Below are 17,872 nucleotides of genomic sequence, written 5' to 3' on the forward strand. Positions count from 1 at the left end.
GCATCCTCTTCCTCTGTCCCTGTTGTAACCTCTTCCTCTTCCTCTGTCCCTGTTGTAACCTCTTCCTCTGTCCCTGTTGTAACCTCTTCCTCTATCCCTGTTGTATCCTCTTCCTCTGTCCCTGTTGTAACCTCTTCCTCTTCCTCTGTCCCTGTTGTATCCTCTTCCTCTGTCCCTGTTGTAACCTCTTCCTCTTCCTCTGTCCCTGTTGTAACCTCTTCCTCTGTCCCTGTTGTAACCTCTTCCTCTGTCCCTGTTGTAACCTCTTCCTCTTCCTCTGTCCCTGTTGTATCCTCTTCCTCTGTCCCTGTTGTAACCTCTTCCTCTTCCTCTGTCCCTGTTGTAACCTCTTCCTCTGTCCCTGTTGTAACCTCTTCCTCTGTCCCTGTTGTAACCTCTTCCTCTGTCCCTGTTGTAACCTCTTCCTCTTCCTTTGTCCCTGTTGTAACCTCTTCCTCTGTCCCTGTTGTAACCTCTTCCTCTGTTCCTGTTGTAACCTCTTCCTCTGTCCCTGTTGTATCCTCTTCCTCTGTCCCTGTTGTAACCTCTTCCTCTGTCCCTGTTGTAACCTCTTCCTCTGTCCCTGTTGTAACCTCTTCCTCTGTCCCTGTTGTAACCTCTTCCTCTTCCTCTGTCCCTGTTGTATCCTCTTCCTCTGTCCCTGTTGTAACCTCTTCCTCTTCCTCTGTCCCTGTTGTAACCTCCTCCTCTGTCCCTGTTGTAACCTCTTCCTCTGTCCCTGTTGTAACCTCTTCCTCTTCCTCTGTCCCTGTTGTATCCTCTTCCTCTGTCCCTGTTGTAACCTCTTCCTCTTCCTCTGTCCCTGTTGTAACCTCTTCCTCTGTCCCTGTTGTAACCTCTTCCTCTGTCCCTGTTGTAACCTCTTCCTCTTCCTTTGTCCCTGTTGTAACCTCTTCCTCTGTCCCTGTTGTAACCTCTTCCTCTGTCCCTGTTGTAACCTCTTCCTCTGTCCCTGTTGTATCCTCTTCCTCTGTCCCTGTTGTAACCTCTTCCTCTGTCCCTGTTGTAACCTCTTCCTCTGTCCCTGTTGTAACCTCTTCCTCTTCCTCTGCCCCTGTTGTAACCTCTTCCTCTGTCCCTGTTGTAACCTCTTCCTCTGTCCCTGTTGTAACCTCTTCCTCTGTCCCTGTTGTAACCTCTTCCTCTGTCCCTGTTGTAACCTCTTCCTCTGCCCCTGTTGTAACCTCTTCCTCTTCCCCTGTCCCTGTTGTAACCTCTTCCTCTTCCTCTGCCCCTGTTGTAACCTCTTCCTCTGTCCCTGTGGTAACCTCTTCCTCTTCCCCTGTTGTAACCTCTTCCTCTGTCCCTGTTGTAACCTCTTCCTCTGCCCCTGTTGTAACCTCTTCCCCTGTCCCTGTTGTAACCTCTTCCTCTTCCTCTGTCCCTGTTGTATCCTCTTCCTCTGTCCCTGTTGTAACCTCTTCCTCTGTCCCTGTTGTAACCTCTTCCTCTGTCCCTGTTGTAACCTCTTCCTCTTCCTCTGCCCCTGTTGTAACCTCTTCCTCTGTCCCTGTTGTAACCTCTTCCTCTGTCCCTGTTGTAACCTCTTCCTCTGTCCCTGTTGTAACCTCTTCCTCTGTCCCTGTTGTAACCTCTTCCTCTGCCCCTGTTGTAACCTCTTCCTCTTCCTCTGTCCCTGTTGTAACCTCTTCCTCTTCCTCTGCCCCTGTTGTATCCTCTTCCTCTTCCTCTGCCCCTGTTGTAACCTCTTCCTCTGTCCCTGTTGTAACCTCTTCCTCTTCCTCTGTCCCTGTTGTAACATCTTCCTCTGTCCCTGTTGTAACCTCTTCCTCTGTCCCTGTTGTAACCTCTTCCTCTGTCCCTGTTGTAACCTCTTCCTCTGTTCCTGTTGTAAATCTCTTCCTCTGCCCCTGTTGTAACCTCTTCCTCTGTCCCTGTTGTAACCTCTTCCTCTGCCCCTGTTGTAACCTCTTCCTCTGTCCCTGTTGTAACCTCTTCCTCTTCCTCTGTCCCTGTTGTAACCTCTTCCTCTTCCATTTCCCCCACACTGCAAACTCACATGCCCCAACTGCCCACAGGTCCAGCATTGAGTGTTGTTCCATTCATAAAGGGCTCTGGCGGGCCCACCTCCTCTTCCAGTCCATGGTTGTGGTCACCATAATGTTGAGTGGTGAAAAGCACATACCCTACAGGCACCAGGTTCACAGGTGTGACTGATGTGACTGTGGGGGGAGTGGCAGACTGTGGTTGTGGTGAGCCTGTAGAAACAACTTAAACATCCAATTCTAGTTCTCATGCGGCTCGTTGTGTCTTCCACCTCCTCCATCAGAGTCCCCTTGAGGTTACGTGTTGTGGCTTCCACCTCCTTCATCAGAGTCCCCTTGAGGTTACGTGTTGTGGCTTCCACCTCCTTCATCAGAGTCCCCTTGAGGTTACGTGTTGTGGCTTCCACCTCCTTCATCAGAGTCCCCTTGAGGTTACGTGTTGTGGCTACCACCTCCTCCATCAGAGTCCCCTTGAGGTTACGTGTTGTGGCTTCCACCTCCTCCATCAGAGTCCCCTTGAGGTTACGTGTTGTGGCTTCCACCTCCTCCATCAGAGTCCCCTTGAGGTTACGTGTTGTGGCTTCCACCTCCTCCATCAGAGTCCCCTTGAGGTTACGTGTTGTGGCTTCCACCTCCTTCATCAGAGTCCCCTTGAGGTTACGTGTTGTGGCTACCACCTCCTCCATCAGAGTCCCCTTGAGGTTACGTGTTGTGGCTTCCACCTCCTTCATCAGAGTCCCCTTGAGGTTACGTGTTGTGGCTTCCACCTCCTTCATCAGAGTCCCCTTGAGGTTACGTGTTGTGGCTTCCACCTCCTTCATCAGAGTCCCCTTGAGGTTACGTGTTGTGGCTTCCACCTCCTCCGTCAGAGTCCCCTTGAGGTTACGTGTTGTGGCTTCCACCTCCTCCATCAGAGTCCCCTTGAGGTTACGTGTTGTGGCTTCCACCTCCTCCATCAGAGTCCCCTTGAGGTTACGTGTTGTGGCTTCTCCATGTTCTTCTGCCAGTGGTGGTGGAGCAGTTCTCCTGTTCATCTTCTGTCCGCCCCACCACCTCTCTGTCCTGACTCATTTCTCTCCTCCCGCATTCTATTGTTCTCTCCAGCTCTAGTGTCACGGTAGCCTTGTTCATGACGATCTGTCCTTCTATTGTTCTCTCCAGCTTTAGTGTCACGGTAGCCTTGTTCATGACGATCTGTCCTTCTATTGTTCTCTCCAGCTTTAGTGTCACGGTAGCCTTGTTCATGACGATCTGTCCTTCTATTGTTCTCTCCAGCTTCACGGTAGCCTTGTTCATGACGATCTGTCCTTTATTGTTCTCTCCAGCTTTAGTGTCACGGTAGCCTTGTTCATGACGATCTGTCCTTCTATTGTTCTCTCCAGCTTTAGTGTCACGGTAGCCTTGTTCATGACGATCTGTCCTTCTATTGTTCTCTCCAGCTTTAGTGTCACGGTAGCCTTGTTCATGACGATCTGTCATTCTATTGTTCTCTCCAGCTTCACGGTAGCCTTGTTCATGACGATCTGTCCTTCTATTGTTCTCTCCAGCTTCACGGTAGCCTTGTTCATGACGATCTGTCCTTCTATTGTTCTCTCCAGCTCTAGTGTCACGGTAGCCTTGTTCATGACGATCTGTCCTTCTATTGTTCTCTCCAGCTCTAGTGTCACGGTAGCCTTGTTCATGACGATCTGTCCTTCTATTGTTCTCTCCAGCTTTAGTGTCACGGTAGCCTTGTTCATGACGATCTGTCCTTCTATTGTTCTCTCCAGCTCTAGTGTCACGGTAGCCTTGTTCATGACGATCTGTCCTTCTATTGTTCTCTCCAGCTTTAGTGTCACGGTAGCCTTGTTCATGACGATCTGTCATTCTATTGTTCTCTCCAGCTTCACGGTAGCCTTGTTCATGACGATCTGTCCTTCTATTGTTCTCTCCAGCTTTAGTGTCACGGTAGCCTTGTTCATGACGATCTGTCCTTCTATTGTTCTCTCCAGCTTTAGTGTCACGGTAGCCTTGTTCATGACGATCTGTCCTTCTATTGTTCTCTCCAGCTTCACGGTAGCCTTGTTCATGACGATCTGTCCTTCTATTGTTCTCTCCAGCTTTAGTGTCACGGTAGCCTTGTTCATGACGATCTGTCCTTCTATTGTTCTCTCCAGCTTTAGTGTCACGGTAGCCTTGTTCATGACGATCTGTCCTTCTATTGTTCTCTCCAGCTTTAGTGTCACGGTAGCCTTGTTCATGACGATCTGTCATTCTATTGTTCTCTCCAGCTTTAGTGTCACGGTAGCCTTGTTCATGACGATCTGTCCTTCTATTGTTCTCTCCAGCTTCACGGTAGCCTTGTTCATGACGATCTGTCCTTCTATTGTTCTCTCCAGCTCTAGTGTCACGGTAGCCTTGTTCATGACGATCTGTCCTTCTATTGTTCTCTCCAGCTCTAGTGTCACGGTAGCCTTGTTCATGACGATCTGTCCTTCTATTGTTCTCTCCAGCTTTAGTGTCACGGTAGCCTTGTTCATGACGATCTGTCCTTCTATTGTTCTCTCCAGCTCTAGTGTCACGGTAGCCTTGTTCATGACGATCTGTCCTTCTATTGTTCTCTCCAGCTCTAGTGTCACGGTAGCCTTGTTCATGACGATCTGTCCTTCTATTGTTCTCTCCAGCTCTAGTGTCACGGTAGCCTTGTTCATGACGATCTGTCCTTCTATTGTTCTCTCCAGCTTTAGTGTCACGGTAGCCTTGTTCATGACGATCTGTCCTTCTATTGTTCTCTCCAGCTTCACGGTAGCCTTGTTCATGACGATCTGTCCTTCTATTGTTCTCTCCAGCTTCACGGTAGCCTTGTTCATGACGATCTGTCCTTCTATTGTTCTCTCCAGCTCTAGTGTCACGGTAGCCTTGTTCATGACGATCTGTCCTTCTATTGTTCTCTCCAGCTTTAGTGTCACGGTAGCCTTGTTCATGACGATCTGTCCTTCTATTGTTCTCTCCAGCTCTAGTGTCACGGTAGCCTTGTTCATGACGATCTGTCCTTCTATTGTTCTCTCCAGCTTTAGTGTCACGGTAGCCTTGTTCATGACGATCTGTCCTTCTATTGTTCTCTCCAGCTTTAGTGTCACGGTAGCCTTGTTCATGACGATCTGTCCTTCTATTGTTCTCTCCAGCTTTAGTGTCACGGTAGCCTTGTTCATGACGATCTGTCCTTCTATTGTTCTCTCCAGCTTCACGGTAGCCTTGTTCATGACGATCTGTCCTTCTATTGTTCTCTCCAGCTTTAGTGTCACGGTAGCCTTGTTCATGACGATCTGTCCTTCCAGCATCATCACCTGATTTCAGGGTACTTTCAATTCTTTTTGTCCATTTGTCTTGTCTGAATTATCTCCTTGACTAAATTCAACCTCGTCTTGTTGAATGAACCATCCAGTGGATATCTGTTTTCTCCTGCCGTCTCCGTCCAGACATGCCATTTCTTAAAAAGTTTATGTAAATTTCACAGATTTAAACATCTTTTGCATATATTCAACAGGCGTGACAGGCTTCCTGCAACTATCTCCTCATTTCTGGTTGGACTGTGCCTTGGTGCTCCGGCTTTTTATGTAGATAGTCTGCGTGTAATGTGTTGTACAATTTATTTCAGGTTATCCTAAAGTGGGTGTAATATTGTGTGAAAATGCCTATATAAATTATTCTCTATCTCCTCCTTAACTACCTTATCTACTTACTCAGTCCCGAACCCATTCGTTTCTGCCTAGTTGGAATGGTGTTCATTAACTTCTTGCGTCGAGCCATCCCGGATCCGGGATCGTGACTACAGCCTCATCCCATTACCATAACGCAACGTTAACTATTCATGAAAATCGTAAATGAAATGAAATAAATATGCTAGCTCTCAAGCTTAGCCTTTTGTTAACAACACTGTCATCTCAGATTTTCAAAAATATGCTTCTCAACCATAGCAAAACAAGCATTTGTGTAACAGCATTGATAGTTAGCATAGCATTTAGCGTTAGCATTCAGCAGGCAACATTTTCACAAAAACCAGAAAAGCATTCAAATAAAATCATTTACCTTTGAAGAACTTCTGATGTTTTCAATGAGGAGACTCTCAGTTAGATAGCAAATGTTCAGTTTTTCCTGAAAGATTATTTGTGCAGGAGAAATCGGTCCGTTTTCTGCGTCATGTTTGGCTACCAAAAAAATGAAAATTCATTCATGAAAACGCCGAACTTTGTTCCACATTAACTCCATAATATCGACTGAAACATGGTAAACGTTGTTTAGAATCAATCCTCAAGGTGTTTTTCACATATCTCTTCATGATATATCGTTCGTGGAAGTCTCCTCTCTGTCTCAATCACATGGATGAATGCGTGCAGCTTGGAGATTATGCAGCAATTTCAACAAAGGACACCGGGCGGACACCTGGTAAATGTAGTCTCTTATGGCCAATCTTCCAATGATATGCCTACAAATACGTCACAATGCTGCAGACACCTTGGAGAAACGATAGATAGGGCAGGCTCATTCCTGGCGCATTCACAGCCATATAAGGAGACGATGAAAAACAGAACCTCAAAAATCCTGCTCATTTCCTGTTTGAAGTTTCATCTTGGTTTCGCCTGTAGCATCAGTTCTGGGGAACTCACAGATAATATCTTTGCAGTTTTGGAAACGTCAGAGTGTTTTCTTTCCAAAGCTGTCAATTATATGAATAGTCGAGCATCTTTTTGTGACAAAATATTGCGCTTAAAACGGGCACTTTTTTTTATCCAATAATGAAATACCGCCCCCATAGCTTCAAGAGGTTTTAACTTTAATTACTCCTTGTCCGTGTCATCAATCCCTTCTTATGAACTCATGTTGTTAATCAGATATAATAAAACAGAGTATAAGTTTACTTAGTTACAGTTCCATTTAAAATGATTTGTTCAGTCATTTAATCATAACTTTCCCAACACAACCACATGATAGACTTCAACTCCTAATGTTATATCATAAGGGTGTAGAGTAACAGTAATGTTATATCATAAGGGTGTAGAGTAACAGTAATGTTATATCATAAGGGTGTAGAGTAACGGTAATGTTATATCATAAGGGTGTAGAGTAACGGTAATGTTATATCATAAGGGTGTAGAGTAACAGTAATGTTATATCATAAGGGTGTAGAGTAACAGTAATGTTATATCATAAGGGTGTAGAGTAACAGTAATGTTATATCATAAGGGTGTAGAGTAACAGTAATGTTATATCATAAGGGTGTAGAGTAACAGTAATGTTATACCATAAGGGTGTAGAGTAACAGTAATGTTATATAATAAGGGTGTAGAGTAACAGTAATGTTATACCATAATGATGTAGAGTAACAGTAATGTTACATTATAAGGGTGTAGAGTAACAGTAATGTTATATCATAATGATGTAGAGTAACAGTAATGTTATATAATAAGGGTGTAGAGTAACAGTAATGTTATATCATAATGATGTAGAGTAACAGTAATGTTACATTATAAGGGTGTAGAGTAACAGTAATGTTATATCATAAGGGTGTAGAGTAACAGTAATGTTATATAATAAGGGTGTAGAGTAACAGTAATGTTATATCATAATGATGTAGAGTAACAGTAATGTTATATCATAAGGGTGTAGAGTAACAGTAATGTTATATAATAAGGGTGTAGAGTAACTGTAATGTTATATAATAAGGGTGTAGAGTAACTGTAATGTTATATAATAAGGGTGTAGAGTAACAGTAATGTTATATCATAAGGGTGCAGAATAACTGTAATGTTATATCATAAGGGTGCAGAGTAACAGTAATGTTATATCATAAGGGTGTAGAGTACCGGTAATGTTATATCATAAGGGTGTAGAGTAACAGTAATGTTATATCATAAGGGTGTAGAGTACCAGTAATGTTATATCATAAGGGTGTAGAGTAACAGTAATGTTATATCATAAGGGTGTAGAGTAACAGTAATGTTACATCATAAGGGTGTAGAGTAACAGTAATGTTATATCATAAGGGTGTAGAGTAACAGTAATGTTATATCATAAGGGTGTAGAGTAACAGTAATGATACATCATAAGGGTGTAGAGTAACAGTAATGTTATATCATAAGGGTGTAGAGTAACAGTAATGTTATATCATAAGGGTGTAGAGTAACAGTAATGTTATATCATAAGGGTGTAGAGTAACAGTAATGTTACATCATAAGGGTGTAGAGTAACTGTAATGTTATATCATAAGGGTGTAGAGTAACGGTAATGTTATATCATAAGGGTGTAGAGTAACAGTAATGTTATATAATAAGAATAGAGTAACAGTAATGTTATATAATAAGGGTGTAGAGTAACAGTAATGTTATATAATAAGAATAGAGTAACAGTAATGTTATATAATAAGGGTGTAGAGTACCAGTAATGTTATATCATAAGGGTGTAGAGTAACAGTAATGTTATATCATAAGGGTGTAGAGTACCAGTAATGTTATATCATAAGGGTGTAGAGTAACAGTAATGTTATATCATAAGGGTGTAGAGTAACTGTAATGTTATATCATAAGGGTGTAGAGTAACAGTAATGTTATATCATAAGGGTGTAGAGTAACAGTAATGTTATATCATAAGGGTGTAGAATAACCGTAATGTTATATCATAAGGGTGTAGAGTAACGGTAATGTTATATCATAAGGGTGTAGAGTAACAGTAATGTTATATCATAAGGGTGTAGAGTAACAGTAATGTTACATCATAAGGGTGTAGAGTAACGGTAATGTTATATCATAAGGGTGTAGAGTAACAGTAATGTTACATCATAAGGGTGTAGAGTAACTGTAATGTTATATCATAAGGGTGTAGAGTAACGGTAATGTTATCATAAGGGTGTAGAGTAACAGTAATGTTATATCATAAGGGTGTAGAGTAACAGTAATGTTATATCATAAGGGTGTAGAGTAACAGTAATGTTATATCATAAGGGTGTAGAGTAACAGTAATGTTATATAATAAGGGTGTAGAGTAACAGTAATGTTATATCATAAGGGTGTAGAGTAACAGTAATGTTATATCATAAGGGTGTAGAGTAACAGTAATGTTATATCATAAGGGTGTAGAGTAACAGTAATGTTATATCATAAGGGTGTAGAGTAACGGTAATGTTATATCCAGCAGTGCCCCTGGTGAAAGCGTCACAAAGTCGTCTCAACAGAACAGAACTTCCTGGTAATAGTTTACTGGTATACTAAGGGGTTGTACATTTCCTGTACTGTCCTATGGTAGGAAGGTGTCACTAACAAATATGTTCAACCTTTTGTTCAAATAACTTCTGTCCTTCTCCTAACTTTTTATTCCACCATTGGGTCTTTACCCAATAAAACAGCCATAATCCCCAGACAGATAAAACAACACAACACTCATAAACAACTCAACTCATTACTTTGTAATTTTCACAGAATTACCTCTCCAAAAACCCAAATTATTCAACAAACCACCCTCCCCATAGGTCAGCGTGGTATAGGTAATTTTCACAGAATTACCTCTCTGAAATTATTCAACAAGCCACCCTCCCCATAGGTCAGCGTGGTATAGGTAATTTTCACAGAATTACCTCTCTGAAATTATTCAACAAACTACCCTCCCCATAGGTCAGCGTGGTATAGGTAATTTTCACAGAATTACCTCTCTGAAATTATTCAACAAGCCACCCTCCCCATAGGTCAGCGTGGTATAGGTAATTTTCACAGAATTACCTCTCTGAAATTATTCAACAAGCCACCCTCCCCATAGGTCAGCGTGGTATAGGTAATTTTCACAGAATTACCTCTCTGAAATTATTCAACAAGCCACCCTCCCCATAGGTCAGTGTGGTATAGGTAATTTTCACAGAATTACCTCTCTGAAATTATTCAACAAGCCACCCTCCCCATAGGTCAGCGTGGTATAGGTAATTTTCACAGAATTACCTCTCTGAAATTATTCAACAAGCCACCCTCCCCATAGGTCAGCGTGGTATAGGTAATTTTCACAGAATTACCTCTCTGAAATTATTCAACAAGCCACCCTCCCCATAGGTCAGCGTGGTATAGGTAATTTTCACAGAATTACCTCTCTGAAATTATTCAACAAGCCACCCTCCCCATAGGTCAGCGTGGTATAGGTAATTTTCACAGAATTACCTCTCTGAAATTATTCAACAAGCCACCCTCCCCATAGGTCAGCGTGGTATAGGTAATTTTCACAGAATTACCTCTCTGAAATTATTCAACAAGCCACCCTCCCCATAGGTCAGCGTGGTATAGGTAATTTTCACAGAATTACCTCTCTGAAAGTATTCAACAAGCCACCCTCCCCATAGGTCAGCGTGGTATAGGTAATTTTCACAGAATTACCTCTCTGAAATTATTCAACAAGCCACCCTCCCCATAGGTCAGCGTGGTATAGGTAATTTTCACAGAATTACCTCTCTGAAATTATTCAACAAACTACCCTCCCCATAGGTCAGCGTGGTATAGGTAATTTTCACAGAATTACCTCTCTGAAATTATTCAACAAGCCACCCTCCCCATAGGTCAGCGTGGTATAGGTAATTTTCACAGAATTACCTCTCTGAAATTATTCAACAAGCCACCCTCCCCATAGGTCAGCGTGGTATAGGTAATTTTCACAGAATTACCTCTCTGAAATTATTCAACAAGCCACCCTCCCCATAGGTCAGCGTGGTATAGGTAATTTTCACAGAATTACCTCTCTGAAATTATTCAACAAGCCACCCTCCCCATAGGTCAGCGTGGTATAGGTAATTTTCACAGAATTACCTCTCTGAAATTATTCAACAAGCCACCCTCCCCATAGGTCAGCGTGGTATAGGTAATTTTCACAGAATTACCTCTCTGAAATTATTCAACAAGCCACCCTCCCCATAGGTCAGCGTGGTATAGGTAATTTTCACAGAATTACCTCTCTGAAATTTTTCAACAAGCCACCCTCCCCATAGGTCAGCGTGGTATAGGTAATTTTCACAGAATTACCTCTCTGAAATTATTCAACAAGCCACCCTCCCCATAGGTCAGCGTGCGTGGTATAGGTAATTTTCACAGAATTACCTCTCTGAAATTATTCAACAAGCCACCCTCCCCATAGGTCAGCGTGGTATAGGTAATTTTCACAGAATTACCTCTCTGAAATTATTCAACAAGCCACCCTCCCCATAGGTCAGCGTGGTATAGGTAATTTCCACCCTCCCCATAGGTCAGGGAGGCCTTAGGTAATCTCCCCATAAATCAGAATTACCTTAACTAGTATTTACGTAATTGTCACTGAGTCACCTCTCCAAAACAAACTATTATTAAGTAATGGTCACTGAGTCACCTCTCCAAAACAAACTATTATTAAGTAATGGTCGCTGCATTACTTCTCCAAAAACACATCAAAATCCTCAAACCTTCAATTTAATTTATGATATATTGACATCACGTATTTCACCAATAACCATTCTAGAATTCGACTATGTCATATTCAAATTTGTATATATATATTTAGAGTGAGTGAGGTGCCACTTACTTATTAGAGGGAAACCACACCAGCGAATGCCATTTAATTACAGACTTAGATTAAACTTTTTACCTTGTTTAATTTGGATCTCTGGCACCACGGTGTAGAATCTCCTCCAACCGGGGTGGACACAATGTCGGTGTTGACCATGTTGACAACGGATGCACAGCACGTATGTTTCAGTGTAAGTTATGCAAAACAAAACAGGTCAGAGTTGCTTTAATATACTTGCAGTGGTGTAACTGCCTAAGTCAACACCTTCTACTCATGAGACCAAGCCCATGCAAATATAATTATACACACTTGCAGGAGAAAACAATAGTTCCAGTCTTTTCTAAGGGATCAGCAATAATTTTCCATTCCCGTGTGGCTAACAGTGGTATGTCTGACTTGTCTCTTATCTATTTATTCCCCTGCAGGGGTCTGTGTCTATGTGTCTCTTTTAGCCTTGAGGCGCTTTCTCACAGACACCCTGTTTTGACCGCAATGGCTCACACATCTCTCAGACCGTTTCTTATAAGAGGCAAAGACTGGTAAAGAACCGTGGAACAATATTAAACCTTATAATGATGATATGTATTGCTAATCTGTAGTCCAGGACCCTATAAATGTAGTGTGGGAGGGTCGTATAGCCCTTCCCCTTCTATTAATACAACATAAGCATAATCAATTATTATAATACATCAAACATTTGGTGCAGCCCCTATCATGACCCCAAGGTGACCCCATCACACTGTCTGTGATGTATTTCGAATTTAAGGAACACTTAACCAGCATGGCTCCCACAGCATTCTGCAGCGATACGCCATCCCATCTGGTTTTGGCTTAGTGGGACTATCATTTGTTTCTCAACAGGACAATGACCCAACACACCTCCAGGCTGTGTAAGGGCTATTTTACCAAGAAGGAGAGTGATGAGGTGCTGCATCAGATGACCTGGCCTCAACAAACCCCCGACATCAACCAAGTGGGACTTCAGAGTTAAGGACAAGCAGCTACCCAGTCCTAACCAGCAGGGATAGCCATCTACCAAACAGACCCAGTCCTAACCAGCAGGGCTAGTCATCTATCAAACACACCCAGTCCTAACCAGTAGGGCTAGCCATCTACCAAACAGACCCAGTCCTAACCAGCAGGGCTAGTCATCTATCAAACACACCCAGTCCTAACCAGCAGGGCTAGCCATCTATCAAACAGACCCAGTCCTAACCAGCAGGGCTAGCCACCTATCAAACAGACCCAGTCCTAACCAGCAGGGCTAGCCATCTATCAAACAGACCCAGTCCTAACCAGCAGGGCTAGCCATCTATCAAACAGACCCAGTCCTAACCAGCAGGGCTAGCCACCTACCAAACAGACCCAGTCCTAACCAGCAGGGCTAGCCATCTATCAAACAGACCCAGTCCTAACCAGCAGGGCTAGCCATCTATCAAACAGACCCAGTCCTAACCAGCAGGGCTAGCCACCTACCAAACAGACCCAGTCCTAACCAGCAGGGCTAGCCATCTATCAAACACACCCAGTCCTAACCAGCAAGGCTAGCCATCTATCAAACAGACCCAGTCCTAACCAGCAGGGCTAGCCATCTATCAAACAGACCCAGTCCTAACCAGCAGGGCTATCCACCTACCAAACATACCCAGTCATAACCAGCAGGGCTAGCCATCTATCAAACATACCCAGTCCTAACCAGCAGGGCTAGTCATCTATCAAACATAACCAGCAGGGCTAGTCATCTATCAAACAGACCCAGTCCTAACCAGCAGGGCTAGCCATCTACCAAACATACCCAGTCATAACCAGCAGGGCTAGCCATCTATCAAACATACCCAGTCCTAACCAGCAGGGCTAGTCATCTATCAAACATAACCAGCAGGGCTAGTCATCTATCAAACAGACCCAGTCCTAACCAGCAGGGCCAGCCATCTATTAAACATACCCAGTCCTAACCAGCAGGGCTAGCCATCTATCAAACACAACCAGTCCTAACCAGCAGGGCTAGCCATCTATCAAACATAACCAGCAGGGCTAGTCATCTATCAAATATACCCAGTCCTAACCAGCAGGGCAAGCCATCTATCCAACATACCCAGTCCTAACCAGCAGGGCTAGTCATCTATCAAATATACCCAGTCCTAACCAGCAGGGCAAGCCATCTATCCAACATACCCAGTCATAACCAGCAGGGCTAGTCATCTATCAAACATAACCAGCAGGGCTAGTCATCTATCAAACAGACCCAGTCCTAACCAGCAGGGCTAGCCATCTACCAAACATACCCAGTCATAACCAGCAGGGCTAGCCATCTATCAAACATACCCAGTCCTAACCAGCAGGGCTAGCCATCTATCAAACATAACCAGCAGGGCTAGTCATCTATCAAATATACCCAGTCCTAACCAGCAGGGCAAGCCATCTATCAAACACACCCAGTCCTAACCAGCAGGGCTAGCCATCTATCAAACATAACCAGCAGGGCTAGTCATCTATCAAATATACCCAGTCCTAACCAGCAGGGCAAGCCATCTATCCAACATACCCAGTCCTAACCAGCAGGGCCAGCCATCTATCAAACATAACCAGCAGGGCTAGTCATCTATCAAATATACCCAGTCCTAACCAGTAGGGCTAGCCATCTACCAAACAGACCCAGTCCTAACCAGCAGGGCTAGTCATCTATCAAACACACCCAGTCCTAACCAGCAGGGCTAGCCATCTATCAAACAGACCCAGTCCTAACCAGCAGGGCTAGCCATCTATCAAACAAACCCAGTCCTAACCAGCAGGGCTAGCCATCTATCAAACAGACCCAGTCCTAACCAGCAGGGCTAGCCATCTATCAACCAGACCCAGTCCTAACCAGCAGGGCTAGCCACCTATCAACCAGACCCAGTCCTAACCAGCAGGGCTAGCCATCTATCAAACAGACCCAGTCCTAACCAGCAGGGCTAGCCATCTATCAAGCAGACCCAGTCCTAACCAGCAGGGCTAGCCATCTATCAAACACACCCAGTCCTAACCAGCAGGGCTAGCCATCTATCAAACATACCCAGTCCTAACCAGCAGGGCTAGCCATCTATCAAACATACCCAGTCCTAACCAGCAGGGCTAGCCATCTATCAAACATAACCAGTCCTAAACAGCACGGCTAGCCAGCTATCAAACACACCCAGTCCTAACCAGTAATTATTCGTCTACCTCCTCATGCCTTTTGCACACAATGTATATAGACTCTCTTTTATTTTCTACTGTGTTATTGACTTGTTTATTGTTTACTCCATGTGTAACTCTGTGTTGTCTGTTCACACTGCTATGCTTTATCTTGGCCAGGTCGCAGTTGCAAATGAGAACTTGTTCTCAACTAGCCTACCTGGTTAAATAAAGGTGTTCTCAACTAGTCTACCTGGTTAAATAAAGGTGAAATAAAAAAATAAAAAATGCAAAAATCAAACACACCCAGTCCTAACCAGCAGGGCTAGTCATCTATCAAACATAACCAGCAGGGCTAGCCATCTATCAAACAGACCCAGTCCTAACCAGCAGGGCTAGCCAGCTATCAAACACACCCAGTCCTAACCAGCAGGGCTAGCCACCTACCAAACAGACCCAGTCCTAACCAGCAGGGCTAGCCATCTATCAAACAAACCCAGTCCTAACCAGCAGGGCTAGCCATCTATCAAACAGACCCAGTCCTAACCAGCAGGGCTAGCCATCTATCAACCAGACCCAGTCCTAACCAGCAGGGCTAGCCACCTATCAACCAGACCCAGTCCTAACCAGCAGGGCTAGCCAGCTATCAAACACACCCAGTCCTAACCAGCAGGGCTAGCCACCTACCAAACAGACCCAGTCCTAACCAGCAGGGCTAGCCATCTATCAAACAAAACCAGTCCTAACCAGCAGGGCTAGCCATCTATCAAACAGACCCAGTCCTAACCAGCAGGGCTAGCCATCTATCAACCAGACCCAGTCCTAACCAGCAGGGCTAGCCACCTATCAACCAGACCCAGTCCTAACCAGCAGGGCTAGCCATCTATCAACCAGACCCAGTCCTAACCAGCAGGGCTAGCCACCTATCAACCAGACCCAGTCCTAACCAGCAGGGCTAGCCATCTATCAAACAGACCCAGTCCTAACCAGCAGGGCTAGCCATCTATCAAGCAGACCCAGTCCTAACCAGCAGGGCTAGCCATCTATCAACCAGACCCAGTCCTAACCAGCAGGGCTAGCCATCTATCAAACACACCTAGTCCTAACCAGCAGGGCTAGCCATCTATCAAACAGACCCAGTCCTAACCAGCAGGGCTAGCCATCTATCAAACACACCCAGTCCTAACCAGCAGGGCTAGCCATCTATCAAACAGACCCAGTCCTAACCAGTAGGGCTAGCCATCTATCAAACAGACCAAGTCCTAAACAGCAGGGCTAGCCAGCTATCAAACACACCCAGTCCTAACCAGCAACGCTAGCCATCTATCAAACATAACCAGCAGGGCTAGCCATCTATCAAACATAACCAGTCCTGAACAACAGGGCTAGCCATCTATCAAACATAACCAGTCCTGAACAGCAGGGCGAGCCATCTATCAAACACACCTAGTCCTAACCAGCAGGGCTAGCCATCTATCAAACACACCCAGTCCTAACCAGCAGGGCGAGCCATCTATCAAACACACCTAGTCCTAACCAGCAGGGCTAGCCATCTATCAAACAAACCCAGTCCTAACCAGCAGGGCTAGCCATCTATCAAACATACCCAGCCCTCACCAGCAGGGCTAGCCATCTATCAATCATAACCAGTCCTAAACAGCAGGGCTAGCCAGCTATCAAACACACCCAGTCCTAACCAGTAATTATTTGTCTACCTCCTCATGCTTTTTGCACACAATGTATATAGACTCTCTTTTTTTCTACTGTGTTATTGACTTGTTTATTGTTTACTCCATGTGTAACTCTGTGTTGTCTGTTCACACTGCTATGCTTTATCTTGGCCAGGTTGCAGTTGCAAATGAGAACTTGTTCTCAACTAGCCTACCTGGTTAAATAAAGGTGAAAAAAAATCAAACAGACCCAGTCCTAACCAGCAGGGCTAGCCATCTATCAAACACACCCAGTCCAAACCAGCAGGGCTAGCCATCTATCAAACACACCCAGTCCTAACCAGCAGGGCTAGCCATCTATCAAACACACCCAGTCCTAACCAGCAGGGCTAGCCATCTATCAAACAGACCCAGTCCTAACCAGCAGGGCTAGCCATCTATCAAACAGACCCAGTCCTAACCAGCAGGGCTAGCCATCTATCAAACAGACCCAGTCCTAACCAGCAAGGCTAGCCATCTATCAAACAGACCCAGTCCTAACCAGCAGGGCTAGCCACCTACCAAACAGACCCAGTCCTAACCAGCAGGGCTAGCCATCTATCAAACAGACCCAGTCCTAACCAGCAGGGCTAGCCATCTATCAAACAGACCCAGTCCTAACCAGCAGGGCTAGCAAGCTGTCCTTGCTTCTACATCATTGACTAAGCTAATGAGCTGTTACAGAACACTACATGTACAGCTAAACAGCTCTCTGTCGTCCTCTGACATCCACCCACCCACACACACATAAAACATCTCTGTCTTCCTCTGACCTCCACCCACCCACACAGATAGTTGTCACCATTGGATCAGTAGAGGGAGTTGGTCTACACAGATGACATCATTGGATCAGTAGAGGGAGTTGGGCTATACAGAGAGATGACACCATTGGATCAGTAGACGGAGTATGGCGAGAGAGATGACACCATTGGATCGGTAGAGGGAGTTGGGCTACAGAGAGATGACACCATTGGATCAGTAGAGGGAGTTGGGCTATACAGAGAGATGACAGCATTGGATCAGTAGAGGGAGTTGGGCTACAGAGAGATGACACCATTGGATCGGTAGAGGGAGTTGGGCTACAGAGAGATGACACCATTGGATCAGTAGAGGGAGTTGGGCTACAGAGAGATGACACCATTGGATCAGTAGAGGGAATTGGGCTATACAGAGAGATGACACCATTGGATCGGTAGAGGGAGTTGGGCTATACAGAGAGATGACACCATTGGATCAGTAGAGGGAGTTGGGCTACAGAGAGATGACACCATTGGATCAGTAGAGGGAGTTGGGCTACAGAGAGATGACACCATTGGATCAGTAGAGGGAGTTGGGCTACAGAGAGATGACACCATTGGATCGGTAGAGGGAGTTGGGCTACAGAGAGATGACACCATTGGATCAGTAGAGGGAGTTGGGCTACAGAGAGATGACACC

Source organism: Oncorhynchus masou, chromosome 14, assembly GCF_036934945.1.
Source record: "Oncorhynchus masou masou isolate Uvic2021 chromosome 14, UVic_Omas_1.1, whole genome shotgun sequence".
In the NCBI taxonomy this organism is placed as follows: Eukaryota; Metazoa; Chordata; class Actinopteri; order Salmoniformes; family Salmonidae; genus Oncorhynchus; species Oncorhynchus masou.